Source organism: Lagopus leucura, unplaced genomic scaffold (assembly GCF_019238085.1).
Source record: "Lagopus leucura isolate 7727_CA_CO unplaced genomic scaffold, USGS_WTPT01 Super-Scaffold_100002, whole genome shotgun sequence".
NCBI lineage: Eukaryota > Metazoa > Chordata > Aves > Galliformes > Phasianidae > Lagopus > Lagopus leucura.
This window is the reverse complement of record NW_024962263.1, coordinates 47,887,407-47,909,421: the sequence shown is the minus strand read 5'-3', so window position 1 is coordinate 47,909,421 and position 22,015 is coordinate 47,887,407. Positions and strand designations below refer to the sequence as shown.

At 36.6% G+C, this 22,015-nt stretch overlaps 1 long non-coding RNA gene across 1 annotated transcript in view; it reads left to right on the top strand.

Annotated features, from left to right (window-relative positions):
• Nucleotides 1-22,015, top strand: part of LOC122179133 — a 37,614-nt gene that overhangs the window by 4,524 nt on the left and 11,075 nt on the right. Inside the window, exon 2 of the long non-coding RNA XR_006178547.1 lies at nt 7,342-7,419. This is a non-coding gene — a long non-coding RNA (uncharacterized LOC122179133). The remainder of the gene's footprint in view (nt 1-7,341; nt 7,420-22,015) is intronic.

Genomic DNA, 22,015 nt, shown 5'->3' with positions numbered 1-22,015 from the left:
TGTTGAATCAGGTGCAAGTCAGGTTGCAATTTATAGTGTTTAATACGTTTCCTGTAAACGTGCAGGAAATGTTTGTTTGAAGTTCTGAAGGAAACAGTATTGATGTTCGCAGAGATGCGACAAACTACTTGATGAAAGAAATCATTTTCAAGAAAGAGTCCTATGGGAGAAAGAGAGCCTGTTTATTTACACAAAGATCAAAGTAACTTTCATATGAATTGAAGCTAAATATTTAGTACTTGAGCTACTAGCAAAGAACACTCTAAACTTCTGAAGGAAAGAATAAAAAGCAGGAGACAAATCCTGATATATAAATATATATAAGTTCTCTATTAGGAAAAAAACAACAACGCTCTTTTTGTTATTTGAGTTGCAGTAGTGTCTGGGGTCCAACTTGAGATCAGAGGCCCACTCTGTCACATTATGTACAAACACTTAGTAAAACAAAATCTCTTTTCTGACAAGCATATCAACTAAATATACAAAGGTCAAGAAGAACTAATGTGAATTCCATTGTATGAATTACACTTATAACTTCCAGAAAGGTACATTAAATGAAATTGTCATGAATTAAACCAAGTGTAATTTACTTACTGTGTATGTTAAGCAAATCAAATATGAACTAAAGAACCTATATATTAATTAATTATGATTAAAATGATTAAACTTCCCTTAGTTTTCCTGATTGTATTCCCATTTTTTCTTCCATCTAAACCAAATTTAACTACGTCAGTCAAAATGAGTGCCGAGTTTCCTTACAAAATAACGTAGTATCACAACAGAGGTAATTCAGTCACAGACTAATCAAGCACGAAAGAAGTGATGGGAAAAGTGAGGGATTTCTCCTTGCTGTTCATAATCAAGAGTAGATATCCATCCAGCAATGGAAACCATCTCTGTGTGGGTTCCCAGCAACTTCAACATGACCCAAAATATCTGCCTCCAGCTGGCAAGACTCTCAGTCTTTCTCCATAAGGATGATTTCTGAAGTCTGGGGAGAAACCATGCCAAAACTGATGGATATATCCGACTGCCAGTTTTTCTGCAGCTAGGGAGGGAGAGAGCTGGGAAATAGGCCAAAGGTATGTATTTCCTATAGTTCATCACCTTCTTCCCAGTCCCTGGCTGCAGATCCCTAGGCCTCTGGAAATCAGTTACATTAGTGACTTTGGACCGTGGTTAATCTGGAGCAAGGCTAAATTCACACTTTCTCAGTTCTTAGAAACATTGTCTTCCTATGTGTAATATAATTTATGCTCCTGAATACTCCTCATTTTTGTAATACTTTTCCCAATAGCTCAAGTGTACCCTTACCATCTGTCACATGTGGTCTGTTCTCTCTCTTGCACTTTATTGCTACCTATATAAAATAGCATATAAAGAGTAGAAATAACAAGGTAGTTGGTTGAATGGAATAAATAAGGTGAAAAATTGAAGACACTTAGTAATAGACATGAAAAAAAAAACCTATTTTCTTTCTGTACCTTCACAAGTTTAAAGCAATCTACAGCCAATGTATCTATTTTTTTTTAAAGATGAATGATTTTCTTAAAAACTTATTTAGTGAAGGTTTTTCTCTCTGTGTGAGAGCTTATTAGAAAAATAATTTAATAAAAACTGGACTATTAAAACAAAACTTACTTTAAATACTCAACATCAGGATACTAGTAAGAAAAACTGAAGAGATTGTGTATTAGTCTTACACATAATTTCAGGTATAGAGAAACAGTGAGCACAGAAGAATTGACTCCCTTTCCTTCTTTGCAGTGCCTAATGGGATCGTGTGCTCCTCTGTTCTAGAACCTATAGAATTGTGAAGTCCTTGCATTAATCCTATGGGTGACCTAAGATGAGCTCATCTGTGTGTCAAGGCAGAGTGTGCCAACTGTGGCCAACTGTGCGGTGCTTGCTCACTTAACTCTGAAAAATCCAAAGCATTCAAGTTTCCACATTTTCCCTTAGTAGCTCAGTCTCATTTTATTGTCAGAAGGGCTTTCTTGAAATCAGTTGATTTTTTTTTACCTTTACCATTTCATCTCATTTTGTCATGTAACATTTCACTTCCTGGCAGTTAGCTTAAAAGCCACAGATAATTGAGATGATAGGCACTTTTTCACAGAAAAAAAAAAAAAAATTGTGTGGTTTTGTTTGTTTGTTTTTAATAAGACTTCATTGCTGTCAAAATGCTTCATACTATTATGTATATTTCAATGCAATTTGAATGGTAGGATTTCTGAGGTCACAGGTGAAATACATGGCAAGTCTAAAAAGGCATCTGTAGGCTGATAGAAATTAGAAAACTAATCAGTACACAAATGAAAATTCCCTTTTGAAGAATTTTTGTCATTGTTTTGAATTCAAATTATAACAAAAACAAAAAACAAAAAACTGCTAGTACAATCAAATAAGCCAACTGTTACATGAGGATTTTATTTTCTTCTTCATCAGTAATCATAGAACCACAGAACATCCTGCGTTGAAAGGAGCACTTAAGGGTTACTGAGCCCAAATTCTGGCTCCACTCAAAAATCAGACCATACGTCTGAGAGTGTTGTCCAAACATTCATTGAACTTCAGCAACTTGGGTCTGTGACCACTTCCCTTGGAAGCCTGTTCCATGCCCCTCTCACTCTGGCAAAGGATTTTTATTTTATCTCCAATCTGACCCTCCCCTGACACAGCTCCATGCTGTTTCCTCTGGTCCTCTCTCTGTCACCAGAGAGGTCAGCACTGCCCCTCTGTTCCCTGCAAGGAGCTGTAGGCCACTATGAGTCCTTCCCTCACCTTCTCTGTTCCAGGCTGAACAAACACAGCGATCTCAGCTGCTCCTCATACATTTTGCCCTTCAGACCCTTCACCATCTTTGTAGCCCTCCTTTGGACACCCTCAGATAGTTTTTTGTCCTTTTTGTAATGCGGCACCCAAAACTGCACACATTGGTTGAGGTGAGGCTTCACCACTGCAGTGTAGAGTGGGACAATTCTTTCCCTCGACCATCTGGCAATACTATGTTTCATGCATCCCAGAATATGGTTGGCCTTCCTGGCTGCCTGGTCACACTACTGACTCATGTTCAACCTGCTCTCCCTCTGGGACCCTCAAATCTCCTTCAGCTGGGCTTCTCTCCAGCATCTCATCCCCCAGTCTTTTTGTACTGCCATCACTGCACCTTCCCAGATTGTTCTTGTCAAACGTCATGTGTTGATGATTGCATAGATTTCTATTTTCTCTATGTTTGTCTAATACTTGTACAGGATAAGTACTAATAGTGTTTCTTTTCTGGATTTGGTCCTCCTCGGTATGTTCATTAATGACCCAAAAGAACAAGAGAGCAGCATTACTACAAAAAACAGATTCAATTTACTGGAAGGGACTGAACAAATGTCAGAAGAGAAGGATGGAATTCAAGATGACATTAACAAACTACAGATGGAACATAGATAGAACATATGAAAACATTCAGCAGGAAATGCAAGATGCTATACTTATGCTGGATTATTTAACTACATAAATACAGTACGAGGAATAAATGGCTACAAAGAGTTCTATTTAAAAAAAAAAAAAAAAAAAAAGATGAGTCAACAGTATCATATTGATGTAAAAAAAGGAAAAAGCATAGCATACATATAGCAGGATGTATAAGAAAAAGTATGACTGAAAGGAAATGTGAAGTAATCCTTGTGCTCTGTTCAATGCTTTATTCAACACTACAACTATAAATGGAATAGTGTGTCTAATCCTAGGCGCTACACTTCACTAAACTCATAGATCAACATAGACAGTCTAGAAAAAAAGTACAGAAAGAAAAGATCGGAGGTTTTTTAAAAAATGGGCTATGAGGAAAGACTGAAGGAAATGATAATTTGTATAATTTGTATAATTCAGAGAAAAAACACCAAGGGATGGCATTTGCTTTAAATAACAGTTAAACAAACAAAAGGGATGAAATAATTTCTTCAAATATTTTTTTCCTCCTAAATCTCATGATTTCAACCACTGAAGAAAATTGCACTGTGGAACAGAGAAATGAACCAAAAATACATTATATCTTATAAAAATAAAACTATCTCTACCTTTACAGAACATTTATTTTAGGAACTTATGGGCAGTTGAGACAGAATGACAGAGTTTATGTAGGTTAAGAACATTTTAAAGTTTACCTGTACTATGTACAGTACATCTGCAACTTCCTTTCACTCTAGATATATTTTCAGAAAACAAAAATCTCCAAATTATTGAAAGTTTATTGAACTTTGAAATTACATTCAGCATTTCCATCAGTTTTCCACCATGAAAATCTCCATAAAGAATAAGTGTAACTAATGTTCTACTTATTTGAAAATAGTCTGAATTTCACCATCGTTGTGAGAATGTCTTGAGAAAAATGATTTTCACAATCATTTTACAATTAAAAAAATAAAGATGAAACAATGTTACATGAAATTAATACCTCATATATAAATATCATAACTTCAGTAAAAGGGATGTATTAGAGCACATGAAAAATTTAATGTTTTATGTCTGTAAAATCCCCATTTTAATTGTTTTGTAAAGCACAAAATCAGCAAGAATAGATCTTAAAAAAAAAAATCTTGAGTGATTTTGCACTATATGCCACATATATATATCTACATTATCTTCTGAAATATACTCCAGATTACAATGTTAGTTTTCATGGACCTCAAGATAAGAAAGTTAATTGGTAACAAAACATCAAAATTTTGAACTGAAGAAGTACAAAACATCACTCCAAATGGGGCACTTAGTAAATACGACATAGACAAAGTTAATTTCTGCTTCTCTTTGAGACATTGTGAGACCCAGAGGAAAAGAGACTCTTATTCCTTCAACTAAGAAGAACTAGCTGTCTGATGATACTAACTGGGTGAAAAGCAAAACTTGAGAGCAGCAAGTAGTGAAGCAGAACTTGAGCACTGCTTCAGAGGCAATGTAAAAAAATTGCAGTGTTCAACAATCTGCAAAGATTCTTCCTTTGAAAGCCGTCTTTCTTCCGAACCACCAGCATTCTAAGGGAAGTTAGTGAGTCCAAGTTATTAGTTATTAGTTAGTTCCCTACGGAGCCTGTAATTTGCTGAAGTGGAGAATGGTTCCCAACATCTTCAGATGGAGGACAATGCAGGCATCACAGAACAGGTGAAAAGGAAAGAATAAAATCTAGAAGAATCCTCAAAGTTGTGTTCTGTTGTGGAAACAGCTGAGAAGCTATACTGAACTCCATGTGTTACACCCAACAAAAGCAGCAAAAGCCTTCCTGTCCTCAACTTGATTCCCAAAGCACATAGACTTAGGATCTGTGTTCCCCTTCTTACATGGTGGTCAGACAAGAAAAGAGTAACTTAGGCTTGTCTGCCCATAACACACACAGCTGAAATCAGCTTGAAAATGTGTGAGATTGTCTAAATAGAAATAATTTCCCCAGCTCAGAAAAAATATTAATAGGCACCAGCAACCTTGTGACTTGATATATAGAACAGGAGACCAGATAGTAATAAGAAGAAAAGAGTTTCCATTAAAAAAAAAAAAAAAAAATCTTATCAGCCACCCACCATGTGCTATAATTTAAAAGCTTTTGAGCAAAGAGCATTTCTTTACTGCTAACAGGTTTAAGATGTTGCAGTATGTAGAAGAAAAAGTCTTGATTAGCTGTGGCAGATGAGTCAGCAGAGAAACAGTTCACGATGCAGTTCAGACTTTACATTTTGACACATATTGTTAAGGGCTGCCCAAAGTCATTCTAAAAGGCAAAAGAAAAAAGAAGGGGAAAAAAAAAAAAAAAAGAATGGGGAAAAAAAAGTATGTATGTTTTTTTATAGAGAGAGAGAGTAAGGAAAGAGGAAAAAGGCGGTCTAGCACTTTAATTTAACCTTGATTAAACAATAATATGGAAAATATTATAAGGAAAATAAAATGAAAAATGGAGAAAATGACGGTCTTCATCTTCACAGATTTTGTGACAGTTTTAGGTTTTGTGTAAAAAAATCTAGTTATGGCTAGGGCACAAGATTCTTCAGGATATGTGTATGTTAGATATTAATGATACACTTCAGGTAGAAAGTCATACTTACACACAGAGAGGATGTGCTTTATTATTATGAATTAAAGCACAAGTCTTTTTCTGTCTTCTTGAGAGAAAGAAAACGCTGTGTAAATATAGCAGTGGGTATTTAGTAGTTCTGAGTAGCAACATCCCATATATCTAACTACAGGTCAGATATCTTATAAACCTATGTGTTATCCACAACAACAACTAAATTGATTCAGGAGATGGACAAAACTCATCCGAGAAATGTTCTGGTTTTGCAATAGTGATGAACAGTTTGCTTTTTCTCTTAGATCATGACAGATTTGAGCTTCCAAAGCATCAGTCTGGGAGGGCAGGAAGGAAGATGTAAAATAGATTCTGAGGATTCTAGATCCTATGACATTTCTAGCAAAAAATAAAATAATGTCTTTTGTATTCCAGGAAAATTATAGCCTGCTACATTATAATCTTGGTTTCTATAAGGCGAAATTCAATGACTGTTCGAAACAATTGTACAAGATTGTTATCTGTTTTAGACATGAGAAAATTTCCCTTAATCTCTCAAAGAAAGAACGTTATTTATAACGTGAGATCCCATTCTCTTTTATTATTTTAACATTTCTGTCTGGTGGGAAAATTTTTACAGTGTCCACTAGTAGATGCTGTTTTACTTCCCAGTGCAACAACGAGGCTACTGAAGAAAACAATGGAAAGACTTCAAGGAAGGGTAGCAAAACAAAAAAAGCAGTTTGCTGTAGAAAAAAAAAAAAGTTAAATGACAAGTCAGTCCATGTACCTATAAAGTCAAGACCTGTGATAATATTTTCACTTTCATTCTAGCTATTGAGGGATAAACAATGAAATTCACAGCAAAAGATGGAAAAAGTGTGAAAAGTGTGACAACAGATCTACACTACACTTGATCTTAGCCAAAAGGCTGAGAAGCGATGGTGTAGGGAACCTGCTTTGGCAGGGGGGTTGGACTCGATGATCTCTGGAGGTCCCTTTCCAACTCCTACAATTCTGTGATTCTGTGTGATTCTGTGAACAGAGATTCTACCCTCCATAGATGATAATCCCATCTAGTTCTGTAGCTTGGGCTGCACATGCCTAAATTCTGAAAGTCTATCCATTTTTCCTTTTTAGCTTGACTCTACAGTGAATAAATAAGTTACAAATAATTAACAGTCAAGCCTACTTATCTTTCAAAAATGGCAGAAGTCTTCTCTCTAATTTTCTGGATTAGTACATAGTGTTTTGATTTCAAAATTTTGTTGGAATTTTTTTTCTTTTCCCAGTACTCATTGGAATGTGATCAAATGCTATGAAGATAGCAGGATGAAGAAATATTTTCCAGAATCTGGGTTTTCACCATTGTGAGTCAAATCATGTTATTTTTCTAATAAAATCATAGGAAACCTATATTTTAGTAGCTACTAAAATGGCTCAAAGATGACCTAGCTTTGAGCAATATGAATAGAAAGACTGATGGTTTTAACAGTATACTGTTAGATTTCTGTCAGCCACTTCACATCATGAGAGCTTTCTAACCATACTGTCAAATTTTGTACGTATTTTAACACACTATTATTTTCACTAGGCATAAATGACACTTATAATTGTACTACATCTAAACATAGGATCTTGAGGTACAGGTAAATAAAAGTGCAGATAGTGCTAGAAAAAATATGGCAGTAGATCTTAAACCAGACACTATTCTTGTGCATTTTATTTTGCAGTCATGTGCTGTAAATGTAGACCATCACACTGCACAGATGGAAGTGCAAGTTTGAGGGCTATTGAGCCTGTGGATTTTCCCAGTGTGTCAAAATTACAGAAACATCTGTGCTAAATAACTTCAAGCTGATCCACAGCAAAAATTGGCAATGTTCAATAACTCTTAATACCCATTTTTCCCCTGTGGTGAGATGGCCTAGTGATTGCAAGTTGGACTATAGAATAAAACATGTAGCTTCATTATTTCAGAGTCTATTTAGAGATTTCTCCAGTGGTATATTACCTACAAAATCCATATGTTTTTCCTTACTTAGCTGTATAGAGCCTCAGTTCCAGAGATACCACATGCCTGCAGCTATCATTGACTTCAATGATTAGAGGTGTGGATCTGTATGTTCTCTGAAAACTAAGTCCTGTGGGGATACTTCTAATTGATTTTGATTTGCACAGGGAAAGGAAAAAGTCTGGGTGACATGATCATAAGAGATCAGAAGGGAAACAGAGGCATTTTGCCTGCAGGAAAAAAGACTAAAAAACATTGTCACAGCTAATATATAGTTTGTACCATACCAGCTTAGAAAACATGCACCTTTTTCTTTCTTCTAGCAGACAAAAGAAAGCTAGAATTCCCCTAGAAAAATACAAAGGAATGAAAAGCATTCCCGAATGCCTGCCTGCAATAATATAATATAATCCCAGATCCTTTAATATATTTAGACCACGTTGCAGTTCATGAAAATTCAGTATTTTTACCTATGACAGGGATGGGACAGCATTTCTCACCCTCCACTCTCCTGCAGCACTGGAACCTGGAGATTTTTGCTGATAAACGTACATTACTCAAATATAGCACCTTCCCAATTCTTCATGCACTGCTACAGATTCATTTTTCAATTCTTGTTTCCTGTGTTTGTTTCAGCTAGATAGGCACTTTAATACACTCACCAGATTTTATTCATGCATCCCAGAATTCAAAATATAAAGATTGATACATTTCTTAGCTGCAACACAGTGCACATTTTATATCTAATGTACATTTTTCCATGTGTTGTCCAATGTCAGCTGGGACATTCCAAGTGAAGAATACTCTTTCTAATACACTGTGATCATTCTGTAGCATTATGGACTCATCAGTAGGATTCTTTCCCTGGCATTTGATTTAAATTTTATTTTCCTCAGCTCCATCTCAATTTCTTCCAATACTTGACTAAGTATTTTCTTAACTGCTTTGATGTTCAGACTCCTGAAGTATTAGCAAACTAGTGAGACATATCTTATCTGACATTCAGCCAAACTAAACACTGTTAGTACTTACACCTTTATAACCCAGTTCTTGATAATTACTACTACCAGTTTTTAAATTTTAATTTCAATTAATCTCTTTCTACGTATTGAGCTGCAGTTACTATAATATTCCAACTATCATCTCATCTGTGATACAGATGACATGACTACTCAGAGGAAACAACCAGAAATTATGCTGGCTTTTACAGCACCTTTATCTCTTTGCCAGTTCTTGCATGATTTCCTTACTGTTCAATATATATGTGTCCTAGAACTGATGCATTGCTAGTTGGTATCTGAACACAAGCCCTCCTTTCATTCTTGATTCAAAACCTGTTCTTCTACTAAGAAGGTATACTGCACAAAAAAAAAGAAATAATAATTTTAAAAGGATATATGTGAAGGAGAGATTGTAAGGTTGAGGGAATTTCTCAGTGTTTTTTTCTCCTAACCATCCCTCTGACCCTAGTACACACCCACATGAAATCCTCCAGCAGCCCCTCTCTCAAAGTTTCTGCCAATTCTAACAAACACCAAGTTGTCAAGTGATGCTGCTATTTTGTCCCCATAGCAACAAGCTTTTTGGCCTGAGTGACAGAATTTCCATATTGTCAACTGGAGTATGTCCCACACAACTCTAAGGAGCACCTGGAGTTTTCTTGCAATGCAAATATCTGTTTCTTTTCCCCCTTCCCAGTTCTTCATATATTAAAGGGATGTTATTTATACTCATTGCAATGGATGGTATGATGACAGGCTGAGCATTTGAAATTTATTTTAAAATTCTATAAACCTGTCCTTTCAGGATTCTATGTTCCTTTTGAAACAGCTGTGAATTTCAATGCCATCTTTAAAATGAATTTGAAAAAACACACAAAGGTAACATATTAAGGTCTTGATAACTGAACAGAGAAAATATATGATGTATTATGTGGCACATTTTTTATGCTTTTAAAATTGAGGAAAAATATCAGAGAACTGTTGAAAATGTGTTCCTTCAATAGTAACACATTTCTAACCTATGTACATCTAACAGGTTATTCTACTGCATACTCTGACTAATCTCCTTGGTTAAAAATTGTTAGGTCATACAGACTGTGTGTATACTGGTAGTAGACTTGAGCAAGAGAGAAAAGCAAAATCAGTTCCATCAATTTCATTGAATTAGCTGAAGTTTGCAACACTGAAAATTTAGTATTCATGTTTCTCATTTCCAGTGTTAACAGCACTTTTAATTATATTTAATCTCACTGAATCTTGAAGATGTTATCTTTCAGTTTGCTTATCGTAGCCACTTAAGATCATAACCAAGACAATAACTGGGTACTCTCAAAGCTTATGAAAACTGCCTTTAGCAACATCATTACCATGTTTAGATAACAACTCCATGCTAACATGGGGATAAAAGAGATCAGAAGTTAGTTTATTGTCTTTTGGACAAGATGTAAAGCTACATAGTGATATTTTAGAGGCAGTCAGCCTCAGTAGCCTTGACAAATGCATTTTGTGTAACTAGTTCTGTTTCCTAGATTACCAAAGCAGTTTCAGTAGGATGTTTTGGTTTTTATTTTCATCTGGACAATAATTTTAGTGTATTTTTTCATATATATGTCTTGCAAACTCCATGACAAACTTTCAGTAATGAGTGGTAGCTCACTGTATTCATTATGTATTTTCAGTTTTGTGGGATAGTTCTTTAACAGAACTATCTTATTCTGAAAATTAGGATCCTATATATGGAGTTAAGGTATAGGTACATAATTTGGACAGAAATAATAAGTTTAATGTAAGCAATGAATTATTTATTATATCATTGGCATGTTTTTCATCTGAGACTAATGGAAGAAAGAATGAATGAAGTATCTTTCAAGGAAAGAGATAATCTTGCTTGCAAATATTGACTAAATAATAAAAAATAATTTTACAGGGCAGTTTTGTAGAATCTAAACAGTAGGCTAAACACTATCTGCATATTGTTTCCCAGCTGTTCCAGCTAATTATGGCTGTATAACAGAGAGGTGTTTTAATGTAAAGTGTTATCTGATGGCTGCAAAAGCACTGAACTGGGTGAATTACTGCATCCCACAGATGAGAAACTTCCTTGAGCATTGTTTCTGTCTGGGTAAGTACAAAATAAAATCAGGATCAACACACCTGAGGTGGTTAAGTTATAAACACAGGTTCAGAGAAAAACTTGTCTACACTACAGTGGAACATGCAGGAGCTGTGTGTATGTACCAACCGGGCAGATTCAACAAGGTTTAGATATAGTGCACAGGAGTAGAGAGCTGGGAGACATAACCTGAGGACATCGTACATCCTCCTCTGTCCTCTCAGGCAAACAAGTCCTCATTCACACAGGTCCTCAGCAATACATTCTGCATCACCTAAGACTCACAACACCCCATCACAATACATAGAGTACACAAGGCCAAAACCTGCAAGACCTATGTGTACAACAAGCAGAATGAGGAAGAAATGAATATCAAATGTTCTTCAGCATTAAACAAACATTCTGAAGCACTGACTGTGAGGAATTCACATCTGTGCTTTGTTATTACTGCTCCAAAACTGTCCTTTTCTGTTATTACTGCTCCAAAACTGTCCTTTTCCCTACTCATCTTTGGTTTAGAATTCCAGCACCTCCAAATTCATGAAAGTAATTGCGTCAAACAGCACATGGGCTATTGCAATAAATAATACTTTGGTTTCTGACCTGACTCCTCTAATATTCTATTTTTCTAAGGCTGGGTTCAGATCAGCTCTTCCCATGCCTTCTTCCCCAGTGCCTGCTGAGCATTTACTGTATTTAAGCAATGCAAGCATTACTCTGCTTGAGTGTAGTATAGCAAATGAGTGCACAAGAATCCCACTGAGGCAGCTCATAGCTTGTAGCCTGCGGGTACTAATTGTTCGTCAGGAAGACCTTAAAGCCTATTTAATGCCAAAGACTAAAGATCTTTTTACCTCTTTGCCATTTTGTAATTCGCTACTGAATCAAAACAAGAGAATGAAGGGTTTTTCCTCATATAACAAATTAAAAAATGAACAAACAGTTATCATGTTTTTCTTTATAGTACAGAATGATTCATGTGTCATCTTTCATGCAAGCCAATAAATCTATGATTTAAAGCCTTGATAGCTATAAGCCTTGAGTACAAAGTAATCTACTACACAAGAATTTATAAGATAAATCCCTTTAGGGTTCATAGCTATTCAGCCCAAGCATACTATATCTATCTATTTAATCTAGCTAATTTATCTATCTCTATATTTATAAAATAGCCAGTTTCTAGAAGCCAGATGCCAGCAGTGTACATTTAATTTGTTGACAAATTGATTTGGTTGCTGCATCACAGATAGACACAGTTCTGTCTGTAAATAAATGTTTTATCTCTACATTGATATATTTTATCAGACTTCACATATAGTCACATTCTAGTCCATTGTAACACCTTTATCTGGACTGGGATATTTGTCTTAGTAAGCAAAAAAGCTTACTAAGGGAGATAATTATCGGAGGAGTGTAGGAAGAATAGTACTGCCAAAGAGGCTCAAATCTTTGCCCAAGCAGCAGGGGTTGTCCTAGTACTCAAGGTATCCCTTCTAATTATACATTTATTAGAGGAGCTACAGTAATCAAATGTTAATTTGCGAAATATCAGTGTGGTTTTATATTCTTATTCCCTTTTACTGACATTGACAATGTAAAACATTTCCAAACAGTGAATATTTTTCTGGAACTTCACTTCTCATTATCTGCCAAGAATTATTATGCTCATTATGTATCTAGGTTGATACAGAGACAGTTGAGAGTGATATTTATAAAAACAAAATAACGACACCTAAGCTCACACATAAGAGAACTGTTGTTTCAAGAGGACAATTCCTGCCACTGTCCCTAATAGTGAAGATCCTGCTGTGCTACTTTTGTTTCTGCTATGACGGGACAAGTTCTTGCCTGTAGGCAAGACTGAACTTCCGAAATGATCATGCTATTCTCGGGGTCTAGTGAGCAATGTGAAAAGCATGGGGTTTTGAATTGAGGATGCAGGAGAGCTATAAGGATTTAATGTCTGGAATGAATCATGCTGCTAGAGATCACTCTGCCACTGGTCAGTCATCGTTTATGTGCTCACATACTGTTACAAATCATTGCATGCTGGTATATTAAAGGCATATTTCTGCATTTGTTGTGTCAGTGAAAATGTTATAATGGTGGAAGTTTGTCTTGTTTTTATTGTTTCAGTAAACAAAATGCATGTGAAATTGCAGTAAATGAAATTGGGTTGTGCTGTGTAACTTCAGACAACCTGATGCATTGTGGTGAATGGTACCTAGTATGAACACTCTGTTTTCTGACAAAAAGAAGGCCAGATAACACGGCCCACTGGAGAGGCCAAAAGCTGTCTCTGCCATGCCTCTTGCCCAGAGCTTCAGGCCAGTCAGTGCCTGCATTCTATCCTCCAGCTGTTCTTCATTTATTCCAGATTTTGAAGCAGAAAAGAAACTGATTGCTAAGTAACACCTTGTAGAAGATAAATTGAGATTTTTATTGTTTTATCGATGTTCAGTAATGGCACTTTTCCTAGGAGTAGCAGCATTGCTCCCAATGGCATTTAATGGCTAAATCTGTGATATTATGCTGTAGAGACTCATATTTTTGCAGATGACTGTCATTGTTATGGAGAACCTTTAGGGTAACAATGTAAAGGCACATCTTTGTTCAGACTTCCACTACAAAGTAATCACACTCATGGCCCTTCATTTTTCTATGCACATAATCCAATTGATGCCTGCAGTATTTGTTTCATTTTACTCAGAAACTAGAGATATTCAGATATTTTACATTTAACTACCTCTATTTTTGCTTAATTGTTTGATTCCTATTTTTTCTCCTGACATGCTATGTTCTGAAGTATTTGTTCAGTTAGCCTGCAAAAATGCAGCCAAAGGTGTAACACAGAGCCCAGGCAAGTCAGGATTTGATTGCCTAAAATTGCTTCAAGTAAAACCCGAGGGAAAGCTGTGCACGTTCTGTGACACACGGAGGTGCCAGGGTCAATTTGATGTGCCTAAGAGATCAAGAGTGGGCTGAGGCTCTTACAACTCAGGTTAGCAAATGACACTTGTCAAGGGTTTGTTATTTTAGGTGGAGCCATTAAGACACAGTAGCACTCTGGAAAACTCACTGCTGCTGAGCAGTCCACTCTGCCATCAGAACCAGTATTTACTCACATAAGTTTGCATCATATTAACTTTTTCTGTTAGTTCTGTGGAGCATATCCTCCTATTTCCAGTATGATGAAAAAAATGATGTCTTCCGACTGAGCACAACTCTCCATCATTAAATATTTTTTCAAAAAACAATACCCACATCAGTCTGTAAAGTGCTACATTTCACTCATCAGTGTGTGCACAGAGCCTGTTTTTCCCTGTATTGCTATGACCTTTCATTGACAGTTGCAGTGTTCCATGTTTCTTAATAAGCAAATAAAGCTGAAGCAAACCAAAATATGATTGTTCTCATCTGATCTTTTTTCTGGTTTCTGCATCTAGTGATGCAACCTCTATTTCTCTCTATTCTCTGGCTTATTCTTTTCTGAGCACACCTGACACACATAAGGTTTAATAATTTACAGGTAGAGGGCCTAGTTTGCCAGGCTAGGGACAAATTCCAATTTCTTTCAGCAACTCTAATGAGACAAAGCAGTCAGAAGTTTGTTGCAACCGCCATATAAAAACAGATTTATGGATGCTTTTTGTCAGAGAGTGGTGTAAGATAGTTTGAGTGTTCCACTGAATCTTTCCTTTCATCTCCAAGAGTAGTTTCTCCACCTGCTAATGGAAGAAATACAGTTATGAGTACTAAATATTTTTTCCTAATTAATTAGATAAGATTGGCCCAGTATGAAACAGGCTCTGCAATTCTAATTCAGTACTAATGCCATATAGCCAGTGATTATGATTCTCAGAAGACTGTACTTGTAGAGATCTTTACATTCTGTAGATCATTCCTGGTTGATACATTAAAGGTGGGCAGGTTGGATGGTATGAGCTAGTGATGCTATAAATGACCTGCTACTGTTGGAAGAGCTCCTGAGAGTTCTCCACAGCTGGCAAAGATTATTCGAACCTTTCTAAAAATGAGAGCAGTGCATATCGTGTATCCTTCTGCCTTTCATGGCAGATGAGGAGATTCCCATAGACTTTTTTTTGTTTGCTTTTCTCTGTTTCTGATGTGCATTATTCATTGCTTCTGTTTAAATATTCTGGCTTTTTTGGATGATTTGAAGATATAGCATCGGCATTACAATTTCAGAAGTTATAGCACAAAAGCAAAAAGCACTTAAGTTATATATGGTGGAAGCACATTTAGGTGTAGAAATGGCCATATCTGAAATATTGTATTCTGAACCAGATGGTGCTGTCAGACAGTGCAGTGACAACTTTCAGATGATGCAGAAAGGGTAATGTGCCCAAGCAGTGAAGGAACTCTATCTCCATTTGCTGCATTTTTTTAACTTCACTTACAGATGGTACCACAAAGACCAGCTCAGGAGGAAAAGTAAGACTTCCTCTTGGCTGATTTTGACTTAAAAGAATCTGTCAGAATATTTATCAGTTAGCCAGGCAGGCCATTCTTCCTAGTGACTGCCTATGGCTTTTTCATAGTAGAAGGAGTAGGTAATAGAAGAAATTGGGAATTTTTTAACATTTTTCATCTGAAAAAATACAGTCACTTCCAATTGAGCATCATTTCTAGTGACAAATATATATTAAAATACAACATGTTGTTTTCTTCTTCAAAAAATGGTTCCAATTTTCTGGTCAACATTTCTCAGTTCAAAATGTAACTTGAGGTAGACATGCTAAAATATTTCTATGAAATCAAATTGCAACAGGTTGAAATTGTCAAAATAAAATGTTAGTGATTCAAACTGCTCTGCAATATTTCACAACACCAACTTTTTTTTCATGAATATTTTTAGAGTGACTTCATTATACTTTGTCAGCAATTTCAGCTGATCTTGAAAGTATTCATAATTAAAAAAAAATATTTTCTCAGTGCCACTTCAAATATGGATTTCACAGGGATTAGATCAATCACCTAAAAAGCAGAATTTTCTTCTGAAATATTTCAGTATTACATTCTGCTTTCAACCCATGTTGAGCAAAATAAGCAAAATAACACCACAAGATGACCGTGCTTACCTAAGTATGATACCACAGACTTTGTCTTCTCTTCATCTTAAAATCACCTGGCTCTTAACTACTGAGGCTACAAGCCAAGCTATCTGTTTTCATCCAAACTAATGAAAATTAGCACATCAGTCCATAAAGTGTGCACATCCAGTCTAAAATAGTAACAATTCCTGGGGCATTTATTTTATTTGTGACAGCTAAACTCAAGGAAGATGAATTGCTTTTCAGAGAATCAACACCTCTGCATGTAAATTTAACCACTGAATTGATAATGAGAGGAAAAAAGTGTTACAAAAATAAAACTCCTACTTAATGCAATGCTCTACTTCTTTTCCTGTAAAAATGTATTAGAAATATAAAAATAAATCTAGTTGATTTTGCTGATATCAAGCTACTGAAACCATGACTAAATTAGCTGGTAAAATATCTGGTAAAAGTAGGTGGAATTTTTAACTCCAAGGCACAGCACAATTTTGCATGCACAATAAATTATTTTACAAATTTAGGACAAAAATAAGGGGTTTCATTAGTGAATGGAGTTATGGAGGACAACCAGAGAAAGGAGGACTTCATTACCTCTTGCAGGCAACTCAATTCTTCACCATGGTTCCCTTGGTCTGCGTAGCCCATATAGCTTTTCTAAAAGAATGTAACTATTTGTGAGTGGAATGGTTAGGAGTGAAATTCACAAATGGAAATCTTACCCAAGGTATAAGTGCAGAGAAAAGCAGTATAGTCAAAAGGAATTAACAGAGAAGCTGCAATCAAGTATTCCAGAACACTGATGTCCAGTCAAACTGATTATCATCTGTTATTCTGCAATATGTAGCAAAGTAAAGATATTTGTCTTTCTGAGGGAGCATTTTTTAGGACTGTTTAATGAAAACAGAAGTTTTAAATTATGTAATACAGAAAAATATTCCATGTGATAACTGGAAGCCTTACTAATTCAATTTTTTGGAACTCATGATCTCTTAGAAGCACTGGAAATTTTTTGCTGAATTAGAGTAGATGGGAGTGTTACTTCCCTTTTCATAGAGAAAACACAGTCATTCACCTTTTTTTTTTTTCCCCTAAGTTTTCTTTCAAAGGCTCATCTACATTCATCTAGCTGCAGAAAAAAATATGTCATCCAACAGCAGCTAGCTCTTGCTTGTTTGTTTTTTCCCAACTGGCCTTCTGAACATTATAAGCAAAGCCAGCAAAAACAAATTTACCTTGGCAGAGCTACATCTTTGATAGGGATTCTGCTAACATAGTGATGCCAATCTGGGGAAGAGACTTTTCGCAACACTGACAGGTGCAGCAGTGTTGAGAACATTAACCAAGCCACATTTTTAACTAGGAAATATAAATATCTTGAGTCTGTTTTTCATTTGTTTGATTATATTAGTAAAATAAATAATTCATCATGTGATCAAAAACAGATATGGCAATGGTATTGAGACTTACATGATATGTCCTCATTATGTAGAATGAGATTGTTTTTGGCATCCAGATGTACTGTTTGGAAAAAATTATCTTGCTGATGGGTGCAGGAGATAATCTATAAATCAGCAAAAACCTGTGACATTTTTGTCTGTCATAGAATGGTGAGAGATAAGAAAAAGATTTCTTAACTAAATCAAGTGAAGGATTTTTGGCTTAACATTCTAGGTAATTATCTGAAGTAAAAATAGGAATCCAGACTCTAAACATCTTGCTCTTCATTGTTTTCTCTAAACTCAACCAAGTTTCTTCAAAATTGGAGAGTTGTAATGCAGTTCAGCCAGCAGATGAAGACAGGCAAACCATAACGATGTCTGCTCCAACTTTAACTGTGAATTATCGTATCTCTTAGAGATCATTCAAAGAGTGGATTCCAGTTTCTTTAAGCCTATCATATATAACCCTCACAAAGCTGAAGGTAATTTCAAAGATTGCAAGGAAAATCTCCACTGAGATATACATTTTCTTCTCAATATTAGACCATTTTAGGGTGCTGCTTCATCATGGATAATGAGAATAATTCACGAGCAAAAACTCACTATCCAGCAGAAAAAAAAAAAAAAAAATGAAATTCTGTAAATGATTTCCTTCCATCATTTCCTGGTGATCTACATTTCCTCTGCAATTTCTTTTACATTGTGCAAAGACGCATATAGTTACATTCTTAAGCAGGAATATAGATCACTCTGAGAGTAATGCCTCCTTTCTGTTTTTGTGGAAAATACAACAGATACAAATTTGATAAAGCAAATTCTCAGCTACAAAACACTTTTTTTTCAGCACAGTTATCACCATTATGCATTCTTGTCAGTGATGAACAAGAGCCTGCATGCCATGCTCATCAAAACGTGTACCACTGCAGATGATCCACTGTTTCACAGCTACTACGATGCTGCTGAAATGCATCACCTACCACCTCGCTGTGCTCATATCCACTGGTTGGTTTCCACAAACCTTCACAAGTGTCAGTGAATGTCAGTGGGTGCCATTTTTCCATATAGAGAAATTCAGTGACATACCTTTGCTTCAGACACACTTCCACATCAGACACCATTTTGTCAGACTGTCCCTCTGCTGCCATCTGTCACACAGCAACAAAATGAAGCAAAATATTGACAGAAAGATTCTCCCTTTACTGCAGTACCACTAACATCCACTTCTCATGTTGTAGACCAACATAATAAAAAAGAAGATATCACTTTTGGAGCAGGCCTGCGGTTTGTAAAAGCTGTTCTGTAAATTTATTTGCCAGTGAGTACGACAGAGATCACTCTTCACTGCAGTTAGTCTTCTAGACTCCATATCACAGCATTTTCACCCAGAAAGCACTGTCCCTAAACAACTCAACAGCTCAAAATTCACAAGCACTCAACTTACATTGGTGAAGCTTGATGAATTTGGCTCTGAGAATCATTACATTTCCCCAGACCAAAGTTTATGTTCACAGTATACAAGAGCAAGAGTGACATGTCCTCTGACAAGTACCAGCAGAATTATTAGCTTGAGCAGACATGCTGTCCAATACAATTTTAGGCTCTGCAGACCTACCCATAACTGCAGTTCATGAAAGGTCAGTTCTGTCATTTGTGATCACTACAAAAAATATAGATTAATGTCTGTTCCAGTTTTGCACAGAAGTGTAGCTTTATCCACTTGCTCTTTCCCCTGGAGTGACAGGGTAATCTTTGTTAGGGTCACCATAAAGCTAAGACAGATAGATAGAAAAGCTACATGAGAATCATGAATCAGTCCTAAACATTCACCCTCTGCATAATGCCATATTATGCGAGTGAACAAAGGAACCAGCTGAGTCCAGAAGCACTAGTGACGCAGATCATCATGTCTATTCAATGTGATCAAAATGTGCACCACTTACGTGAGACATCAGTGTGCAAGAATCACTCTTATTTTCCATTATGGCATGTGACCATAGAAGCTGTGGGGCAGTTTCTTGTGATCTTCCCTTGTCCGTTGTGATCTTTCCTTGGCCTCTTTCAGTGCCTGCTGTTTCTGTCTCAAGACCAGGGTTCAGCAAGCATCCTTTGGCATACAGAACATCTCACGTCCACCTTTTGCATCATAGGTCACTAAGCTGTGCTCAGAAAAATACTCTAATTGAACCATCTCTGTTGCGAGGCCCTACTTAGGGTTAGTACTCCAAATGTACTCCTTCTAAAGTAGGTATAAGTACTTGCAGAAACAAGAAATTCAATCTGAGCTCCTCACTCCAAACTATTTTCTCAGACACCTACACTTTTTCTAAATATACTCATACTTGACTAATTTGTCCTGTCTGGCTTGAATGTGTAGATAAAGAGCTCCACGCAGGTAAGACTGCATTTAGATTTGTCAGCCATATGGCATTAGTGTGGACTGTTCCTCTGTATCTTTCTCTTTTGTTTTATCCTCTGAATTCCTGCCACTGTTTTGTTTCTTCTCTGTATTACCTTTTCCTTTCTGATCCCTTTATTTTCCTACAAATATTATATTTTCCTATTCAGATTGCCTTGTAAAGTAGAATCAATGACAAAAAATATCTTACAGTGGATAGTTTATTCTATTGATTTGATAGCCTTATCTGCTTACACGTTATCATTATCATATTATGTTTGGATAGTGCATCAATTCTTTCAGCTTTTGAAATTCTCAGGAGCACTTTGGAAAACAAAGCTGTCAGTGAAGATTTGAGTAGAACTAGGAAGGAAACACTATTTGTGGGTTTGGTTTTAATCGCAGCCAACAACAAAAGATAGTACAAAGTTGCATCATCCTGAAATAACTGGTGGTAGTTTAGACTGGATATCCAGCTGGCCTGGAAGTATAGTTTGCCCACATCCACTCTGGTATTTCATTATGGTTATCTCTGATTTAAGCAGAAAACTGGGATCTTTGTCCTATCTGCTTCAGGTTGTCACCCAAAGGAAACATCACAAAAACTGTCCTTGATCTTGAGCTGCAACATTTAGAGCAAGCATGTAAATCCTGTGGCCTATGGGTTGCATGTGACCCATGACAGCTAGTAATTAGCTGCACTCCTGCTGTAATGCCATCATGGTAACAGTTCTTCCCCATCAAGCAGCCCAGCCAGGCCCCCCCAGGCAGATACCTATGGCTTAACAACAACTAAAACTTCAGCCCAGAACAATTCCTCTCCACTTAGTGTGGCTCAGGCAAGTCAAAATGTTGTACACCCATGAATTTTAGAGCCTTCATGTGGACAGGAGGCAGGTCAGTTTAATGGCCAGGTGCCAAAAGGTGGCTCAGTGAGGAAAATATATTCATCCTTCTGAATGGATAGTTGTCCTAAAGGCTCCCAAAAAGTTTTGGAGAGCCTTCAATGGTAATCAGTTATCAGTTCAGTGTATCCGTATGTAAAGCTAAACACTGAATACCTCCTCTCCCAACAGCCGGGAAAGGCATCTCTGACCTAAGGACTTTCACTCGGCTTGCTCATTTCTGAGCTCTTGTTTTGTATGCTGCTTTGTGACCTTCATCTGATCACAAGCGTTGCTGTCGTTTTTGTCTGACCCGGGGACTCCTCAACATGGAGAAGGGCTGGTACTGTTTCAAATTATACTGCGTTTGCAGAAAGCTGAGGCCTGACAGCTTCCTTCACCACACTTGCACAGCCTTGCTGTGAATGTAGCATGCTTCAGAACATAGCACATAGGGATGTGCATCCTGCTTATTGAGATGAAAATCCTTCCAAGTTTATAAAAGACAGAGTAACAAACAGGAATTGTCGAACTGAAGCTGATATAAAATGGATCTAAGAGATATCTTTCTGTCATGCTGAGACTTGATTACAGTGTAAGTGCTGTCAGAAGGGCCATATGTTCCATTCACAGCATGGCCTAGACCTCTGCAGGCTCAGTAGGAGTGGGCCGTGTCTTGGCAATTTGTCCAAGGCACATCATGAATTGACTAGGATAAAGAGATTAGGGCCCTGATCCTCCAGTACCTTCCACCTTGTTCAGTGAGTGCAGGGCAGATGTGAATTGATACTGTTTGGCCCTGATAGCAATTTTGCATCAGTTTTGAAAAGATGAAAATGACTATGGAAACAGAAGGAATGGGAAAAATCAGGAAAAAAATATGGAAAAATCAGAATAACTGATCTTAATTCCTGCCCTGTGTTTCCTTTGTGAGCATGTATTTCTTCAGTGACTTGTCTTATTCTAATGGCTACATAGGAAACAAAAATGGAGGAAAAGAGGAGAAAAGTGGCAGCCTACATTATGTTCTTCACACTATTCA